Source organism: Manis javanica, chromosome 15 (genome assembly GCF_040802235.1).
Source record: "Manis javanica isolate MJ-LG chromosome 15, MJ_LKY, whole genome shotgun sequence".
Taxonomy (NCBI): domain Eukaryota; kingdom Metazoa; phylum Chordata; class Mammalia; order Pholidota; family Manidae; genus Manis; species Manis javanica.
Genome location: NC_133170.1, coordinates 36,902,213 through 36,921,150, shown reverse-complemented (window position 1 = coordinate 36,921,150; position 18,938 = coordinate 36,902,213). Strand labels below are relative to the sequence as shown.

At 43.3% G+C, this 18,938-nt stretch overlaps 1 protein-coding gene across 6 annotated transcripts in view; it reads right to left on the bottom strand.

Annotated features, from left to right (window-relative positions):
• Positions 1-18,938, bottom strand: part of CPNE4 (copine 4) — a 451,414-nt gene that overhangs the window by 140,836 nt on the left and 291,640 nt on the right. The gene's annotated exons all lie outside the window — the stretch shown is intronic.

The window sequence follows — 18,938 nt, the reverse complement described above, 5'->3', positions numbered from 1 at the left end:
CACCTGTAATCGATTAGTGATGTCTGCTGGGTACAGACATGGCAAATGGACATGGCAGGTGCCAATTTAGCCAAACCATACTCTAGTAGGTTTATAACTCATGATCCACAGCCTAATGAAGTGGGAAGGCCATGGGAGTGGATGTGACGATAACTGCCTTTAGTCTCACGTGGGCCTTTCACTGAGCCTATACTGCTTGGTCAGTTGTTTCAAGTCCCTGGGCCTCAGTTCCCTCCCAAGATTAGGATTAGTGGATGAAAAGCTTGGTCCTGCTCTAACACTTCATGTCATGATTTCCCTGCCTCTGTGATGACAACTCTCCCTTTGCCCCTCTCTCCCAGATCCACGTCTGCTGTTCTCAGCCTGCTGTGCCCGCCCCTGAAGGATAGCCTCTGTAGATTTCCTGGGCTCTCTTACCCTCTAGATTCTGGTTGGATAGACCAAAGGGGGGACTCGGCAGGAGCTCAGAGAGCCAGAGGACAGAAAGATGCTCCATGCATCTGCACCTGGGCTGCTGGCCGGCTCCCTCTGCGAGGGCACTGTCCTGGGATGCGGCAGTGCAGCCCCCTTCCCTCTGGTAATGATCTCTGCTGTTGCTGACTGTGATGTCTCAGACACGTCGCTGTTGCCATCCTTTGCTGGCTCCTTTACCCAAGCCCAGGACCTTGAAGAAAGTCCCCCTGTGATGACTTTACCTCTTTAGGTGAAACTCTCTGGGTGTGCCACCTGTTTATTGCCAGTACCCATTAAGGTTTTCTTGTTTTATGTCTGTGTTTTGTAAAAATACACACCATTTATATTTTAGGATGCCTTAAAGGACCCAGTTACAGATAACCCAAGATCTTACAGTGTCTCTTGACTGGAGATCTCCCATCCCTCATATTTCACAAATCAGCTGGGATCAACGTGTGGTGTGAACTTTCAAAGAGAAACATGGTTTATTGGATATTTCCCAAGTGTCATTCATTAGCACAAACTAAGAAAACTATTTTTCCTCTTTCATTAGAGTCCAGGGAAATAGTCTCTCAATAAAGTGAAGGGAAGATGCTCTTTGACCATATCTCACATGGACAGTATCTAGCAAAGAAAATTTGATGCTTGCTGCAGCCTTCCCTGACATTCTTGAGTTCTGAGACTTGTCCCTGGCCCCAGCCTCTCTGATGGGCCCTGTGTGAGGGAGGGTTGTCCTGTAAAGAGGGCCACCTGCTACTCTTGGTGGGAGGGACAATTCAGGTTGCAAGAAGGAGAATACGGCTCTGCCATGTCCCCTTCCAGCAGGTAGGTCACCGAACCCCAGCCTACTGTTGATTCGCATTTTACAATAAGCTACTGTTCAGGCCAGTGGTTATTTGGTTCATCTGGCTTCCCTGAAGACGCAGCTTCTACTTCTACTTGCTTATGTAATGTTCATTCTTGGGGACAGGACTGAATATGTCATTGCCTGATTGTATAGATAAAGGATTTATGTATTGGTATAATTTGTTTTTCAGTTGTTAAGAGATCATGGTTTTGAATAATAGTATAAACCAGAGATCACAAACTGGTAGTCTGCAAGTTCAAGCTGACTTAGAGGTTTTTTATTATTTGTCCCACTTAAAAGTATTTTTCCCTTAATTTGCCAACATAAAATAACTTGCCAACTATTTCTATTGTCCTGTCCACTACCTCCTCTGCCTCTTGGGAAAAAAATTAGAATATCTGGTAACCTGGGCCACATTCATACTTGGTGACAATTGGGAACAGCCCTGTTCAGATAGAGCACTCATTTTTCAGTTTTTGAGCTCTTCTTTCTCAATGGATGGCCCCATGGGCACTTTTGCAATATTTGGTTCAAATTCATAGAAAAATGAGCCATAAAATAAGGGATTTAATTATATTCATGCAGTTGTTTTTTATAGAGAATTTTGTAACTGCCCTGTAAGTAATTTTATAGGTGGCTTTGACTTCTCAACACACAGAAAAGGAAACTTCTTCCCTTGTAGATGGAAGAATAGAGTCCTAGGCAGGTTGAGATGGTAAGAGACAGGAAAGGGAAATCCATCCAATTCTGGTCTTTGCTCCTCTGCTTTAACCACCCCAAATGGCACAAATGGCTCAAGTGCACTGATCCTGTTCTTCTTCTCACTTCCTGATCTGCAACTGATGACCCCCACATAGATGTAAAGTTCATACTGGTATCAAGCCACACACCCTGCGAGGCTATCCAAGGCAAGCTACCAGCATGCAGGACCGAATGACTTGCTGTTTCAAGGAAGTCTTTTGGGCCTCTGCCTAGTAAACTCTATCATTGCATCTTGGATGGCAAGTTGGGTGGTGACCAGTGGTCATGATCACTTTTCTGGCAAAGGAGGCAAAGGATGTCTCTGTGTTGCATGTCGATGAAGGCCCTTCACATGTTCCTGCAGTCTTCACTTTCATGGACTTTAAAACCAGATCTACTTTTATTCTACAATTTTTATATTAAGACATGAGATGCATGTTATAATTGATGATATACCATTGTTTAATTGGAAGTATTTTTTTCTTAACTGGTGGTACATAAAATAGTACTTCATTTTACTAATGATTTACCATTTTATCAGTGATTCTATTAAATATACCATCCTCATTTTGCAGATGATAAAATCAAACTGCATCAGAAAAGCAGTGGCAAAAGCACGTTTCACACCCAAGCTGACTCCAAAATATATGCTCATTCTGCTCTATCATTTCTTATGGGTTGAATAATACTCTTGAAATTCACATCTTGATGTCTTACTCCCAGTCCCTCAAAATGTGATCTTACTTGGAAATAGCAGTTTTACAGAAGTAAATCATTCAGTGAGGATGGAGTTGTACCTGAATAGTGTGGACCCTGATCTGATATGACTGGTGTCTTCTGAAAGGAGACACTTGAGCACAAACATACCCACGTAGAGATGTCACTGGCACATGAAGAAAGAGATGTGGTAATGTGCTTACAAACTGAGGAGCACCACAGATTGCCAGCAAACCACAAGAAGCTGGGGAGAGGCCAGGATGGAGTCCCTGTGCCTCAGAAGCAACCAGCTCAGCTGATGCCTGGATTCAGGGTGTCTGGCCTCCCAGGCCACAAAACAGTATATTTCTGTGGTTTAAGCCCCCTAGTCTGTGGTACTTGGTTATGGCAGCCCTAGAAAACTAGTACACCATTCTGCTTCTCTCCAGAAATGTTCAGCATGGCACCTCTCAGGGATTTGTTTCCTAAAAGGCACTCTTCACCCACCACATGGTAAAAGCTTTCAAATGCTCCAGATTGAACTGAATAATTCACAATCACAAGTGTCTCTCACTGTCCATCCAGTGAGCCCTTCCTCTATCTTCCTGCTATACACTTACTCTGGCTCCCAAGTGATGGGGCCACTCACAGCAGCCGGGTTCTGCTCATGGGGCCCTGGAGATGAACCTGCTGAAAGCCTATAGCTAAACAGCCTCCCCACCACCTGATGCTGCTCCAGGCTTGTGCTGCTCAAAGCAGACAGCAGAGCCACAATCACCTCGCCCAGGAGCATGGCTCAAAAGTGAATGGAGTGGGCATCTCCTATAGGTGCCTTCAGAGAAGTCTCTGGTGCCACAGCAATGGGTCCTGGGTCTTCCTTTCATCACCCTCCTACCTGATTGGCATCCTGGCAAGGTCCTCAACCACATCTTCCTGGGCTAGCCACCTCTGTGCCCTCCAGCTGTCCCTTTTCCCTGGCATGAGTGCTCAGTTTGTGTGACTTCTGTTCCATGTCCCGTTGCCTTGAGCCCCACCCCACCTAGCTGGGGCTTTCTGTCACTGTACCATGATAATGGAATGTTTTATATCTACAATGTCCAAAGCTGCAGCCATGAGCCAGATATGGCTATTGAACGCTTGAAATGTGGCTAGTGGGACTGAGGAACTGAAGTTTAAACTCAAAGAGGGTTAACTATTCCTGAATGAGGTCAGTGTGCTTATAAAGAGACCCTGGACAGCTCTCTCACCCCTCTGCCATGTGAGGACACAGGAGAAGGCGGCCGTCCATGCACCAGGAACTGCTCTTGGACTTACAGCCTCCAGAGTTGTGGCCAATACGTTTCTGCTGTTTAAAAGCCATCTGTTCTTTGGTATTGTATTACAGCAGCCTAAATAGACTAAGACACTCCTGGATAGTCTAATAATCAATGCACAGTTAAGTTTGAGAACCAGTAACATTATGTCACCAACTTTTCTCTCTCAGCCCCAAGGTACATGTAGAAGGTATTATGGGATCTACTCTAGCTGTCACACCCCAACCACTGGGTCAGACTGTGTATTTGTAGATTTCTGCTTTCTTGGAAGAAGCCATCTGACTGCTGCATATTTTGCTACAGGTCTGGAAGAATGAATGAAATAACCTCATAATGGTTGGCTTATCCAGCTGTCTTATCCAACCAAGCACTCCACTGACTAGCATGCTCCTAATCTGTGAAGCGAGAGTGAGAGTAGCTCTCCTCATTTGCACAACCACATCTTTCTGTTCTGCTCTGTGTCCCAGGAGACTGGCCAGCATGGATGGCTTCATGCAGGTTTCTTTGCCAGCCTGCCTCCTTCAGCCAAAGGGAGACCAGGAGGAGATCAGAAAGCAGGAGGAAAGAGGTCGATGTGTTTGTCCTGCCCCCTCCCTGTCCCAATTCTGGCCACAACTCTGTGCTTCCCATCCCATCCTTCCTAGGAGCCCTTTCCTGCAGGGCTCCCCTGGGTTCTGGGGACACACCATTCTGCCTGCCCACCACGCCTGGGGGGTGGCTTCCCACTCCTGCCAGCCCAGTCCATCTCAGCACCCAGGCTGACTCACTCACCTTTGCCCACACATCTCTCAGTGGTCCCTTTATTGACACTCTTTTTGGCCCAACATACTGCCAAACCTGGGAGACCCTTCTGAACTCCAAGAGCCGATGAAACTGTGTCCAGTCTGGTGGCTCATGACAAATGAATTATATGGTCTTTCACAACGTTGAAAACTGATAATCCATATGGGGTTGATGTGGTAACTTTCTCTTAGTCACAACATCCTATTCCTAAACCCTGTTCAATAAGGGATCATAAGGAACATTTTTTCTGAGCACTTACCGTTCACCAGGCATTGTACCAGCCACTACACATATATTTTTCCACGTAATCATCCCAACAACCACTTATCACCATTACCACTCTTTCACACGGGAGAATGCTTAGGGTCAAAAAGGTGACTTTGCCCAAGGTCACCCACTGTTAAGTGATGGAGCCATTCGGAGTTTCCCTAAACCTCTTTCCTGGGACATGGCATCTCTCTCTAAGAGGAAAAATCTATTTCTGTGTCCTCTGACCAAAACAGTTTGAAGCAGAACCCTTCCCAACACTTAATACTCCAAATACTCTTTGAAAGGGAATCTTTAACTCCCCCTGCTGAGTAGCAGGCCTGAAAAGTCTTCGCAGTGTGACGGCTGAGTGTCCAGCATGCCTTTCCTGGTCTTCCTCCTCCTTCTATATTTTGCTCTTCAAATTTCTTCCACTTAGCTTGAGTCCCTTCGAAAGGCTCAGGAGAAATCTGAACTCTAGGAAAATAGGACGTAAGAAGGTTCTATAACATAAATGATGTTTTTCAGTCCTAAATCAACTGTCTTCTACCCTGGACTCCAGCTGTGATCTGGCCATAAATATCAAGCAATCAGAAATTGCATCACAAAATTCACACCTGCCTGCTAAGTGCAGGCAACCCTGCTGGGATGGGAGCTGGCTGGGAGCGGGAAGGGAAGATGTTGATGGCAGGTCACACACTTCCAGCTACTACCAGATCCTCCCCAACCAGGAGCTTGCAGGCTAATCCCACACAGGTGTAAAGCAATTTGCACTTGCTCAGATGCTGATTATTAACAGGATGCCCCTACCTCTCATCTCTCTGTCACAGCTGTGGTGTCCTCCAGAAAGGTCATCCAGGGCTGGAGAGTCTTAGTTTTCTTCTTAGTTGATGTTTAAAAGTGAAAAGAAACTCACCTGCAGGGTGCTGCATGCCTGTTCTTGAATCCCACATGCTCCACAGCCAGCAGCCAGTGAGGGTGGACGGGCCTGCCTCAACTCTCCTCACAATACACAGTTGGGGTCCACATATGGGGTGAAGGTCTGGGAGTTGTTCCAGTTCCCAATCCCCCTCCCCCAACTCTGTCACAATAACAATACCCATTCGGCCTGCATGTCAATTCCCAATCTCCCATACTGACTTAGCCTCATGATGTAAGTGGACCTTCTCCCAACGCCATCGGGCAGGGAAGAGCTCGCCAGCCTTCCACCCACGGTTCTTCCCTCAGGGGCCCCTCATTGGCTGGAAGCTCCCTCTCCTTGACTGTTCCCAGGAAGTGTCTGTTGTTGACAGTGATGACCTCAGGTCATAGATCCTTAGCGTTCATCAAACTAAGGTCTGGAAGCTGCCTTCATCCTGCCGCTTAGCTCAGGTGACTGGTGTGTACACATATTGTGAAGGTTCCTGAGGCCGTCTCTGTGTTAGCGGGAAGACTGACCACTGAGCAATGTGTGCCTGGGTGTAGGAGAGGGTCAGAACAACTCATGTGTCCCACATATATCACTCCTCTTCTACTGTGGTGATTCAACTTTTTCCAGAGGAAATTGAGGCCCACTTATATTATGACATTCTAAAATTCCTGACCCCTGAACTGGCAGCTGACATGTGGATCCAGCTGGGTCCTCTGCCTCCTGGAGCTGTGCTCTGTGGAACCACATCAAACTTCTTACTCAGTGACTCCCTGCCAGCTACAGAGTTAACAGAGCCCAGGGCCCAGCACGCTAGCATCCAAGTTTAACACTAACATAAATATATACTCCTTCAGCCTTTTTCTTTCTAGTTTTGTGAGGACTAACCCCCCACAAGTTCTGTACACAATTCTGAAAACAAAGCCCCAAAGGGGGCAACACTGTGGAATGAGGCCCAGGACCCTCCCCTGCACCAAGTCAGCGCCCAATGGGGGCAGTAGGCTAGCAGAACGGCACATGGCCAGACAAGGCCCTGGGGCCCGGATGGAGTGATTCCTGCCACCTGTGCTGCCACCCACCAGCTCTACAAGTGGGTTCTGGAAATAAAGCGTCTACAGTCACATGGGTCTCGGAGGCCCTGTCCATGGTACCCCTTTTCTTAGAAAGCCATCATGCTGAATGTATATTAAAGATTCTTGATGAGTTTTGAAACAAACATATTAATTTTTCTAATACATTCCAAACGTATTTAACCCTTCATTTCCCTCTCACAAAATATATATTACATCCAACATAACACATTTTAAGGAGTTTGTATTAAAGTGTTGAGAAAATAGACATCTTTTCTCTAGAGCAAAGAAGTGAAAACACAAGCGACTTACAGGGACAAGGTGACTCACTCCATAGCTGGCAAAGTGCCAAAAACAAACTGTACAGCATTTATTAAATTAATGAAAAACATATATTCAATATTTTTCAGTTTCCACGGGCCTTGCTGCCGGTCCTCCCTGGTGTCTTTCGAGCAGCTCCTCTCTACCTGCATCCTCATTAGAATTTTGAGTTTCTATATGAAGCCAAACCCAAGTTACCACAGTCTCATAATCATGAAACTCCATCTCAGTAGCTAGGACACAGAATGGTTGAATAACCGAGTTTCTGCTCAGCCTGGGGTAGGTGCCAATATGCGCAGCCCCTGGCCTCCTCTCCATAGGCGGTTAAGACCACACGGCTTTGTTCACCATTGGCAGCAGGCCTTGCCTAGTGGTGAGTCCGGGGTGATGCCTGTCTGACACGAGCTGCATACCTGGGTTCTCTTCCCACTGTGACCAGCACCCAGCGCCCACTCCCCCTGCGCCACTGCCATCTACATCGCTTTTGGTTTACTAGTTCCTCAGTTTCCTGGAAGCCAAAGAATTTCCAACATTTCACCACGTTTGTTAATTAAAACGTTGAGCCGCTTACATGGAGTTGAGAGGACGTATGTTGGATGGACACTCAGAGCTCAGGAAGCACATTCTCCTCCTGACTGGCCTTGAGTCTGCTCTGTGGCAGGTAGGCTAGTGTGCTGCACGTGGTGCCAGCTCCCTCCATCCCGAAAGGTTTGAGCTACATACCACAAAGGTCTCCAAATGCATGCATAGTCCTCCTATTCCTGTTTCTTTCCTTGTAAACAGCAAAGAGAGACTTTCTGATAAACAGCTGAATAAATTTCTAAATTTATTCAGCTGAAGTGAATTCTTCACAGATACTTTGGTAATCAGAAGATTAATCTCAATGAATTATCACTTCACTACCAGTCACTTGGGTAGACTGATTCTTTATGGGAATTACCCCAACACTGTCACAAGATGATGTCTTTATTACAAGTGGCAAAAATCCTTCCCTGTCTTTTGTTTTCTCCTTCCCATTCTTGAACTTCTAATTCTCCTACCTTTAAACATGTGTGCATAAAGGACATGGGGCTTCTTTATGAAGCATATGTTGCCTTTAGAGGATTGTTCCACCAATTGCTGTAACTCATTTCTCATTCATTCCATCAATGCTTAAGGACTTGCGCTGCGGGGTCCTGCACATGTACAAGCACTGTTAGTGAGGAGCCCATCGTTAAGAGGTGAAACTTCCCATCATGGTACCCTCACCATCACACTCTAAATGACCATCGGTGATCAGTATTTCCTGCATGCTTACATTTTACAAGCTTGGGGCTGGGCACACTCATGACTATAAAGAGCTGCACACCTAAAGGTCGGAGGGCCTGGGCGGTTTGCCATGGGCTCTGTGCTCACTTCCTGGCGCTTTCTCTCTCTGAAGCTAGGCAACAGCCGCCCCGAGTTGGCCCCTTGCTCAGCAGGTGAAAGGGTTCAGGAAACAATCCAAAACACATCGCTTCCTTAAACGCCACTAGTAACTTCAGTGCCTAACCTTAGCACCCTGAGGAACCTTCTTTCTTCTTATAACAATCCAATCCTTCTGTTCTTACGTCTTATTTATTCAGCTGAAGTGAACTCTTCACAGATGATTCTGAGTAGCAGTTCGTGCTCATTTCCCTGCGTCCTTTCATTCACTCTGTGAAGACTTAGGAGTGCATGTGATTTTACCAGCACTGATCTAGGCCCTAGTTTACAGCATTAACCTAGGTACTTAACCATCCATCCTGAAGTATAGAGTTCAATTTATAATCTAGATATCCCACTCAGGGTCCCTTTCAGCCTGCAGAGAGACTTGCACGCAGAGGAGGGCCATCCTGGGTGGTGGTACTCTGGTGACACTCTGATGGCCTGAGGGGGAGGCGTTCCCAGCCCAGACAGGAGAAGGAAAGGGAGAAAACTCATTCTCACAAGTGACCTCATTAGATGCACAATAGGAGAGACAAATACACGAGTGGCTCTTCATTAGTTCTGCAAGGCTGTTAAACATTTTTTATTTGATCTGGCAGCTCTTCTAAGTGCTGGGCTGAGTGTTTTTGTGTTTGTACAGCAAGACATTAAGCTTTCAGGAATTAACAGCCTGAGGCCAAAATAGAGCAGATTTTGGCCCCATAAAAATATGTCCTTTTCAGCTACATGTAGGAGAATGAAACTTGACCATTGTCTAACCCCATATACAAAGGTAAACTCAAAATGGATCAAAGACCTGAATGTAAGTCATGAAACCATTAAACTCTTGGAAAAAAACATAGGCAAAAACCTCTGAGACATAAACATGAGTGACCTCTTCTTGAACATATCTCCCCAGGCAAGGAAAACAACAGCAAAAATGAACAAGTGGGACTACATTAAGCTGAAAAGCTTCTGTACAGCGAAAGACACCATCAATAGAACAAAAAGGAACCCTACAGTATGGGAGAATATATTTGAAAATGACAGATCCGATAAAGGCTTGATGTCCAGAATATATAAAGAGCTCACACGCCTCAACAAACAAAAAACAAATAACCCAATTAAAAAATGGGCAGAGGAACTGAACAGACCTAAAAAAGAAATACAGATGGCCAACAGACACATGAAAAGATGCTCCACATTGCTAATTATCAGAGAAATGCAAATTAAAACTACAACGAGGTATCACCTCACACTAGTAAGGATAGCTGCCATCCAAAAGACAAACAACAACAAATGTTGGCGAGGCTGTGGACAAAGGGGAACCCTCCTACACTGCTGGTGGGAATGTAAATTAGTTCAACCATTGTGGAAAGCAGTATGGAGGTTCATCAAAATGCTCAAAACAGACCTACCATTTTACCCAGGAATTCCACTCCTAGGAATTTATCCTAAGAACACAGCAATCAAGTTTGAGAAAGACAGATGCACCCCTATGTTTATCGCAGCACTATTTACAATAGCCAAGAATTGGAAGCAACCTAAACGTCCATCGGTAGATGAATGGATAAAGAAGATGTGGTACATATACACAATGGAATACTACTCAGCCATAAGAAGTGGAAAAATCCAACCATTTGCAGCAACATGGATGGAGCTGGAGAGTATTATGCTCAGTGAAATAAGCCAAGCGGAGAAAGAGAAATACCAAATGATTTCACTCATCTGAGGAGTATAGGAACAAAGGAAAAACTGAAGGAACAAAACAGCAGGAATTACAGAACCCAAAAATGGACTACCAGGTACCAAAGGGAAAGGAACTGGGGAGGATGGGTGGGCAGGGCGGGATAGGGGGGGGGAAGAAGAAGGGGGGTATAAAGATTAGCATGCATGAGGGGAGGGAGAAAGGGGAGGGTGGGCTGCACAACACAGAGAGGACAAGTAGTGACTCTACAACATTTTGCTAAGCTGATGGACAGTAACCGTAATGTGGTTGTTAGGGGGGACCTGATATAGGGGAGAGCATAGTAAACATAGTATTCTTCATGTAAATGTAGATTAAAAATTAAAAAAAAAAGAAAAAAAAAGAAAGAAAGAAAGAAAGAAAGAAAGAAAGAAAGAAAAGAGGGATAAAACTATTGGTAAATCAAAGATCAACGCATGCTTTAAATATCCTTAATGTTGATCACTTAAAGGGTGTCAGATGATCAGCTATGGAGGTACTCTTTTCTGATAATATTCCTTTCTCTTAATTAAAAAAAAAAAAAGCAGTTACTGTGTGCTGACCTCCAATGAGTTCTGCACAGTGGTATAGAGGGCATGTCAAAGTGTGGGCAAAGGGTCTGTTTGTTTCTATGCAGAAGACCAAGGCCTAGCTTGGATACCCAGAAACTGAACTAAGATACGATATGAGGAGGAGCTTCCGGCATCAGCACTCTCTGGAGGACTTGTGCCGGGGGATGATCATCAAAAAGCCTCCACAGGGATCCGGACGATGCTGCGGTTGTGGCTGCATCCAGCCCACCATCTCCTGGACTTGCCATAGGAATGAGGAGGGAGATGTCTAGGCTGGCATGTGCATACAGTGAGAACGAATTTGACCGGATCTGTACTGTTGGAACTCAACCAGGAGTTGGGAGGGGTGCAAGTTGTAGCACTCCAAAATCTCATGACTATAGACTATCTATGGTTAAAAGAACATATGGGATGTGAACAGATCCCAGAAATGGGCTGCTTTAATTTGTCTGATTGTTCAAGTACAGTTGGACAATATCCATCATATCATAGATAAATTTTCACAAATGCCTAGGGTGCCTAAATGGTTTTCTTGGCTTCACTGGAGATGGATGGTAATTATAGATTTGCTTTGTTTATGTCACCGTTTTCCTATTATGTTAATATGTGTGTGCAAATTAGTTAGGAGTTTAAAACCTATACATACTTAAGGTACTCTACAAGAATATATGTCAAAGAAATAATCAATCCTCCCATGTTTCCTTCCATATGCTACATCTATAGCTTTTCTTCTTCCTTCCTAATTACAACCCTTAAATAGAATTCATGCCTCATATCGAATTTACCGAGTATCATAATTCCTCCAGGTGGTAAAGATACCTCGAGACAAGTGCTGGGCATAGAAGCCACAGGGCATAAATCTGCAAAGAAGTAAAAAGCTAACCTTTTCAAATAATATGGCTTCTCTCTCACTTACCAACTTTACATTTCCCTGTATGGCCCCAGAAGATGACTGGTTAGCCAGAGACGGGTAAGATTCCTCAAGGGAGGAACAACCTAAGACAGGCACAGTCGCAGGGGGGCCATCAGGTGAGAATTTGGGGATCAACAGGTGAGGCTCAGAACCTCATTCCCCCTGCTTTGAGAGAAATCTTCTGCATCCGTGGATGTCTTGCTGCCCTTGTCTAGCCTGGATTAATACTTAGTCCATAGGCACACACCTGATCATCTGATCATCTACATTTGCCCTCTTACAGCACTAAACTATGTTTTCTACCTTTATCTTGCATCTACCTACCACTTCAGCATTTTATTAAAAATAAAAATAATAATAATAATAGAGGGAGAAATGTGGGATCAACATATAAATCAAGTACAAAAATCAAACGAATATTCATATTTGACCTGATAGTTTATAGGTCATAATGTGTGATCAAAACCAAAAGTTTCTGTGATGAATGCCCTTGTACTGTTCACCATGTAAGAATTTATTCACTATGTAAGAATTCGTTCACCATGTAAGAACTTGTTCGTTATGCTTCAGAAGATTGGAGACTGACGAGAATTAGGCTTGAGATGGATTAATGATTGTACATTGAGCATTGACCCCCCTATACTGAATTTTATTGTTGTTCACAACCATTTGATCAATAAATATGAGAGATACCCTCTCAAAAAAAAATAAAAATAAAATTTAAAAAAATGTTAAATGTTAACAACAAAAAAAAAATATGTCCTTTTTTAAATCAGAAAAACCTGAAGAAGGAATTAGCAGGAATGAAGAACAGGAGATTTAAGCAACAGATGGGGAGATGGGGCAGGAATGGACTAATTCTTAAAGTTTCTTCCAACTCTGGAATTTTAATTCTATGCATGAAACAGTTTCTATATACTGGCTTTGATGGCCGGAGGGCGGATAACATTTGATTCCCAGGGGATGAAGGTGGTGGGCGTGGACTGCACGCAGTGTGTCTCGCACTCCCTGAGGTCTGTCTAGCTTGGTCTGGTGCATATGCACTCATGTAAACAGGGCATAACATGTGTGCTGATCATGACTCTTACTGTCTATATGTTTTATGTTTTACATCCTGGAGGGACGACGCCTGTCAGGGCTCGCCGGTGCTTAGCCACAGGGAGGAAATCCGATCGTGCCCTCGTGAGCGAATGCCCTGGCCCAGGGCCCATGCCCGCAGCCGTCTCCTCCATGAGCACTCACGCTCCCGGCCGTGGTTCCCTGCCCTCGTCGCCCCAGGGCCACGTGCCAGGCCACCAGGTGCAGCCCCTTTCTCTGGAGCTCACCGGCTCACTCAAACTTGCCAGTCCTCAGCCTGCTCACCCCGTCTCCCACTCTTTCGTATGAAAACCGTAATAAACTCTCTTGTTCATGCATCCCCCTCCTCCTGACTGGCCCGTTTGGAGGCCATTCCGCATATTAACTTCTTCCTTGATGGCAGTCATTTCCATGTCTGTGTGTCATACCATATCTGAATAAAATAAACCTGGTACCCTTAAAACAGTGTAACTCTAGGAAGGTAGACAGCTTGATAGAGAAGGAGCAGCTTAGAGATTTAGGGACAATTCTGTGGATTAGGTGGCTTTGCTCCGTGGTTGGCAAAGGACAGGAGCCGGGCCCTTGGGCACCTCCCACACGTGCTGCAGCTACTCGGGCTGCTCAGAACACAAGAGCTACTCGGGCTGCTCAGAACACAAGAGCACCGCGGGGGTGGACATGACCAATATCTTCATTTTCAAGACAGGAAAGCAAACACTGGAGGAAATTAAGCAACCAGCCCCGGCCTTCCAGCCAGCTGTTGGCAGTGCTGCTTGTGAAGCCAGGCTTTCCATTCCAGGTTTAATCATTTTTTAATCATACCCCAGTTACCTTGCCTACACCAAATATGAATGTAAAGCAGCCTGCCATGATTCTGCTTCAAGAAAGCAAACACAGTCTGAATGGGAAAGGATTCCTTTGCCGCAGGGCCAGTTGGATTCTTGAGACAAGCATATCCGTGACTTGATGGGTGAATAAGCACGTTTACCACTAAGTGCTACAGGTACAGGATAGGCCATGGAAGGGACTGAAGCCCCGTCCATCCACTGTGGCCTTGGATGGAGCTGGCCTGTAGGTGATGCGCCAGGTGTCCCGCCCTGGTCCCAGGCCGTGACTCCTCATCCGCCACTGCCAAATGCCTCAGCTCTACAGGATGGCATGATCCAGGGTGGGATTCTCGGACTGCTTCTATTTTCTCTCTCCACTGGCTTCTTAGGTCATCTCATCCAATTTTGGATGTTAAATATAATTGATCATCTAATGACTTTCAAACTGTCTCAGTCCCAGATATCTCAGAGGTTTTGCCCAGTGAAGAGGCAGCCTTAGAAGGAAGGGCTGGTTTGACTTGGAACAAAGTGTGGATAAAAACTTTCTAATATACAACTTGATGTTGAAAATTATGGAGATCTTGGTGGGGGAGAATTAGGAGAGGGCAAATAGTCCCATGACACTGGCAGCAGCAAGCCAGACACATATCAGAGAAAACCAGGGGTGGGCCGGCCCAGGAGAGCCCATCTGGGGCAGGAAGGCTGCAGGTGTGCCCGGACTGCACCCACGCAGGAGCAACCAGCACAGGCTGGACAGACCTGAACACGTTTCCCTAGCCACACACAGGGCCATGGGCAAAAACTGGAAGCTTGAGCTCAAGGGTATTAAGGACAAATGCAGACCAGCTGGCTGGTATCACCTCCTCCAACCTAAGGATAACTCCTAGGAAGCTGGGCTTTAAAAATAAAATCACATGAACCCCTCAAGGTCTGCGAGACTGCATGGCTGAGGCTGCACCCTCTCAGGACAGAATGAAGAGACGACCTCAGAGCTACTGCCTGTTGCCAAACAGAAGGCAAAATTAAAACTCCTTGAACTTTAAAAACAGTCTTCCAAGGCCTGCCAAGACCTAGCCCCATACTCTACATTCTATGGTTAAGTGTGAAAATTTAACTGGACTGGGGAGTTTAAACATAGATTTAGCTGTCCACTCTGTCTCCCCACTTAACATTTCATAGGCATCTCAAACTATACATATCAAAACAGCTTTAACAACCACTCCAGAGTTTTCTAAGAAAAATTAGAAAAAATTCTGAATTAATGAAAATTAATGTACATTCATATACAATATATATACATACATACACACCTTATCCTCACTGAATAGACTATTTTTCTTTAAGTCTATGAAACATTTATGGAAATTGTCTTTCTAATCTGCCACCAAGTGAATCTTAGAGAAGTTTAAACAGTAGAGATTTTGTAGAACACATTCTCTGAACAAAATCCAATAAAAATAGAAATAAAGAATTAAAAAGTGACCACGAATCTCATTTATATTTACATTTAAAAACAAAATTTGTGTTAAAGGGGAAATAAAAAGAAATTTAAAATAATCTAGAAAGCAACTAAAATAAAATTTCTCACCAAAACCTTTGGGACTCAGTGAAAATTGTACTCTTTGGAAAAAGTGTAGCTTTTAATGATTTACTAGTAAAGAATAATTTAAAAAATATAGAAGCTTGATACTCATATTAATAAAGTAGTGGAATAATAGAGTAAATCACAAGAAACTAGAAGGAGGGATTAATAAAGATAAAAGCTTAACATCAACAAAATAGAAGACAAAGAAATACAAATATTAGGATAAGTAAACTGGGGGGGTGGTTCTTTGAAATAACATATGTAAAATAAAACAGACCAATACCTAGAAGTCTGGTTATAGATAAAAGAGAAAAGACAACCACAGATGCAGCAAGATTAAAATAATATTATATGCAAATTATTTCCCAAGAGGAAATGATTTTTTAGCAAAATACAAATGACTCAGACCTTTCTACAAAGAAGTGGAAAACTTGAACACACCAACAGCTGCAGATAAGCTGGTGAAAGTGATGAGATGTACTAGGGAAAAGGCCAATGGGACGAGTCAGGTTCACTGCTGAGATCTATCTACCCTTTGTGGAAGAGATAATTACAATGTTACTTCAACTGTTCCAGGCCATAGAAAAAGCTAGACAGCTCCCTAATTAATTTCATGGAAGAAGCATAAATCTCATACCGAACTGATAAAGAATAGTAGAAAAGTATACACCAACCTCATTTAGAAATATGGCTGTGAAAACTCTAAATAAAACATTGGCAAAGAATCCAGCAGTGCATACAAAAATATGCTTTGACCCGATCGAGTGATGCAAATGGAATTAAGTATCAGGAAATTTATCAGACCAACCAGTCAGAGGAAGGAAACCATGTGGTCACATCTACAGATGTTGCAAACAATACTAAGTAAAAGAGAAATGGCTGGAAACTATGTAACTAGAAGCAAATCAAACCTGAATAGGATAAATAAAATCAAAAAATCATTTCAATTAAAATCAGTAATTAGACAAGAATGCTATTACCGTTATTGTTATTTAATATTGTTTGCAAGATTGAAAACAATATGCTAAGAAAATTAACTGGCAGATATATTAAAAATTACATTTAAAATGGCCTCTTTTTGTTTATTAGATGATTATATGTCTACAAAGAATCAAGATACTCTAATGAAATCTACTAGTATTAATAAGAGAATTTGATATGCTGCCTAAAGGTAAAATATAAGAATTAAATACAGAAAAATTTTTAAAAGGTACTGGCCTTTCCCTATTTTAACATTAAGTATCCAGACATGGAAATAGAGAAAATAGTCCACTTTAGAAGTGATAAAATATTTTCTAAAAATCTTGCAACTGAGTTTATTTTTCAGTCAAATTTTTATTTGAACTAATTGTAGACTCACATGTAAGAAACAATACCAGGAAATCTTTTGTGTGCTGTGTGTAGGTTCCCCAGGGGTAACATGGCACAGAGTTATAGTCAAGTCAAAACCTCCATATGCCGTTGACAGAAAGCGTTCCACCTCCACAGGGGTCCCTGTGTGGCTCCTTCGAGATCCACCCACTTCCTCACATGCCCGCCCCTTCCTTAGTCATTCTGCTTTCCCTTTCTATCATTTTGTCAATTTAAGAATGAACTTAAAGGGCTCACAGCACCCTCACGGCTTTGAGTTGGCTTTCCACTCAGCACAGCTCCCAGGAGCCCTGTGGGGTGCTGTGCACATCCAGTAGGGTGCTTCCCTCTGCTGCTAAGCAGGGTTCAGCAATGTGGATGTACTGTTTCTTAACCATTCACCCCTTAAAGCACATGGGGGCTGTTTCCAGTGTTTGTCTATTACAGATAAAGCTGTTATAAACATAGGTGTACTGTTTGTTGTGTGAACATAAATCTTAATTTCTCTGGGACAAATGCTTAGGAGGGCCATTGCTGGGTCAAATGGTAGTTGCATGTTAATTGCTAAGGTGAGAAACTGTTGTCTGCGTTAGGCAGGAAAATAGATGTGAGTTGTGTGAGAGAGAATTAAGGCCAGTAAAGCCTACTACAAGGGACTCAAAAAGCTAACCAGTTAAAACTAGAAACCCGGGAGAGACTCAGAGTTAATGAGTTAATCAGTTAAAGCTCAAAAGCCAGGAGCAGCTTGGCCTGGAATGTTTGGAAATTCCCCAGATAAAAAAAAAGTATTTGAGCACAGCCCATATCTTCATTGTGTCAATTAGATCATGCCATTGTAAAATTTACTTTAGCCTGCTGAAAGGCCCAGCTTTTTTTTTTTTTTAATTTTACCTATATGCTATTTTTCCTCCTCTAGCTCCTAATCAAGTAATCTGCAACCTGGGCAAAAGATAAGCATCATGCTTAATTTAGCAAATAAGCCCAGCCATAAACAGCATATCAAAAAACAGAAAGAATTCCATCTTAAAGCTAAAATTGCATTTTTAAAACCCAAGAAGTTAAGTAAGATTCTTAACATACACTTTAACAAACAGACAATAACTCAGCCCACCTTGGGGACAGGGCAGGTGGTCTGGATTGATCTGTTCCCAGACCAAGAAACTGCTAACCTGGGAAGAAATCAGAGCAGTAAATTTCTTGTGTTAAGCTGATTTTGCAGAATTACTGAAAAACTGGTAAGAGACTTAATGACTCATCAAAGATGAACATCTTGAGACCACTTAACAAGTCCACACTCCTAACACTTTGTCACATTAGGTGCACCTCTCTCTCTCTGAGTAACCCACACTCCCCTTTCTCCAAAAGTGCACTTTCTAACTTTAAATAAAACTTAAATCTTTCAGGGTGCCTCTCCTCCCTGAGGTCACCTGTACTTTTGTCTCTTTAAGCAACTTTAAATAAAACTTTTACTCTGCTTCACTACTGTGTCTCTGCCCTTCAATTCTTTGTTGCGTCGGGAACAAGAAGCGAGGAAAATACACAACGCCCCCCTAGCATCTGGACTGGCTGTACCATTTTACATTTCCAACAGCATGTAAGAGTCATCCAGCTTCTCCAAATCCGCCACAGCATTTGTTGTCTCTATTTTAGCTGTTCTGATAGGTTTGTGGTGGTACCTCATTGGGGTTTGATTTGCATTTGCTAATAGCAAATGATGCTGAACATCTTCTCAGGTGCTTACTTGCCATCTCTATGTCCTCTTTGTGGAAATGTCTCTTCACGTCTTTTTACTCATTTTGTAACTATATTGCTTATTTTTTACTGTTGAGTTTTGAGATTTTTAAACAAACTCGAGACATAGAACTTTGTTGTACATGTGATTTACAAATAATCCTCATTCTTTTAAGTGGATCTTTTGTAAGCAAAAAGTTTTAAATTTAAGGAAGTCAAATTTATCAAGTTTTCCTATGGATTATGCTTTTGGTATTAAGTCTAGAAATTCTTTGCCAGTCCAAAATTTTCCCCTAATTTTTTTTAAAGTTTTACAGCTTTATGTATTACATTTAAGTCTGTGATTCATTTTGAG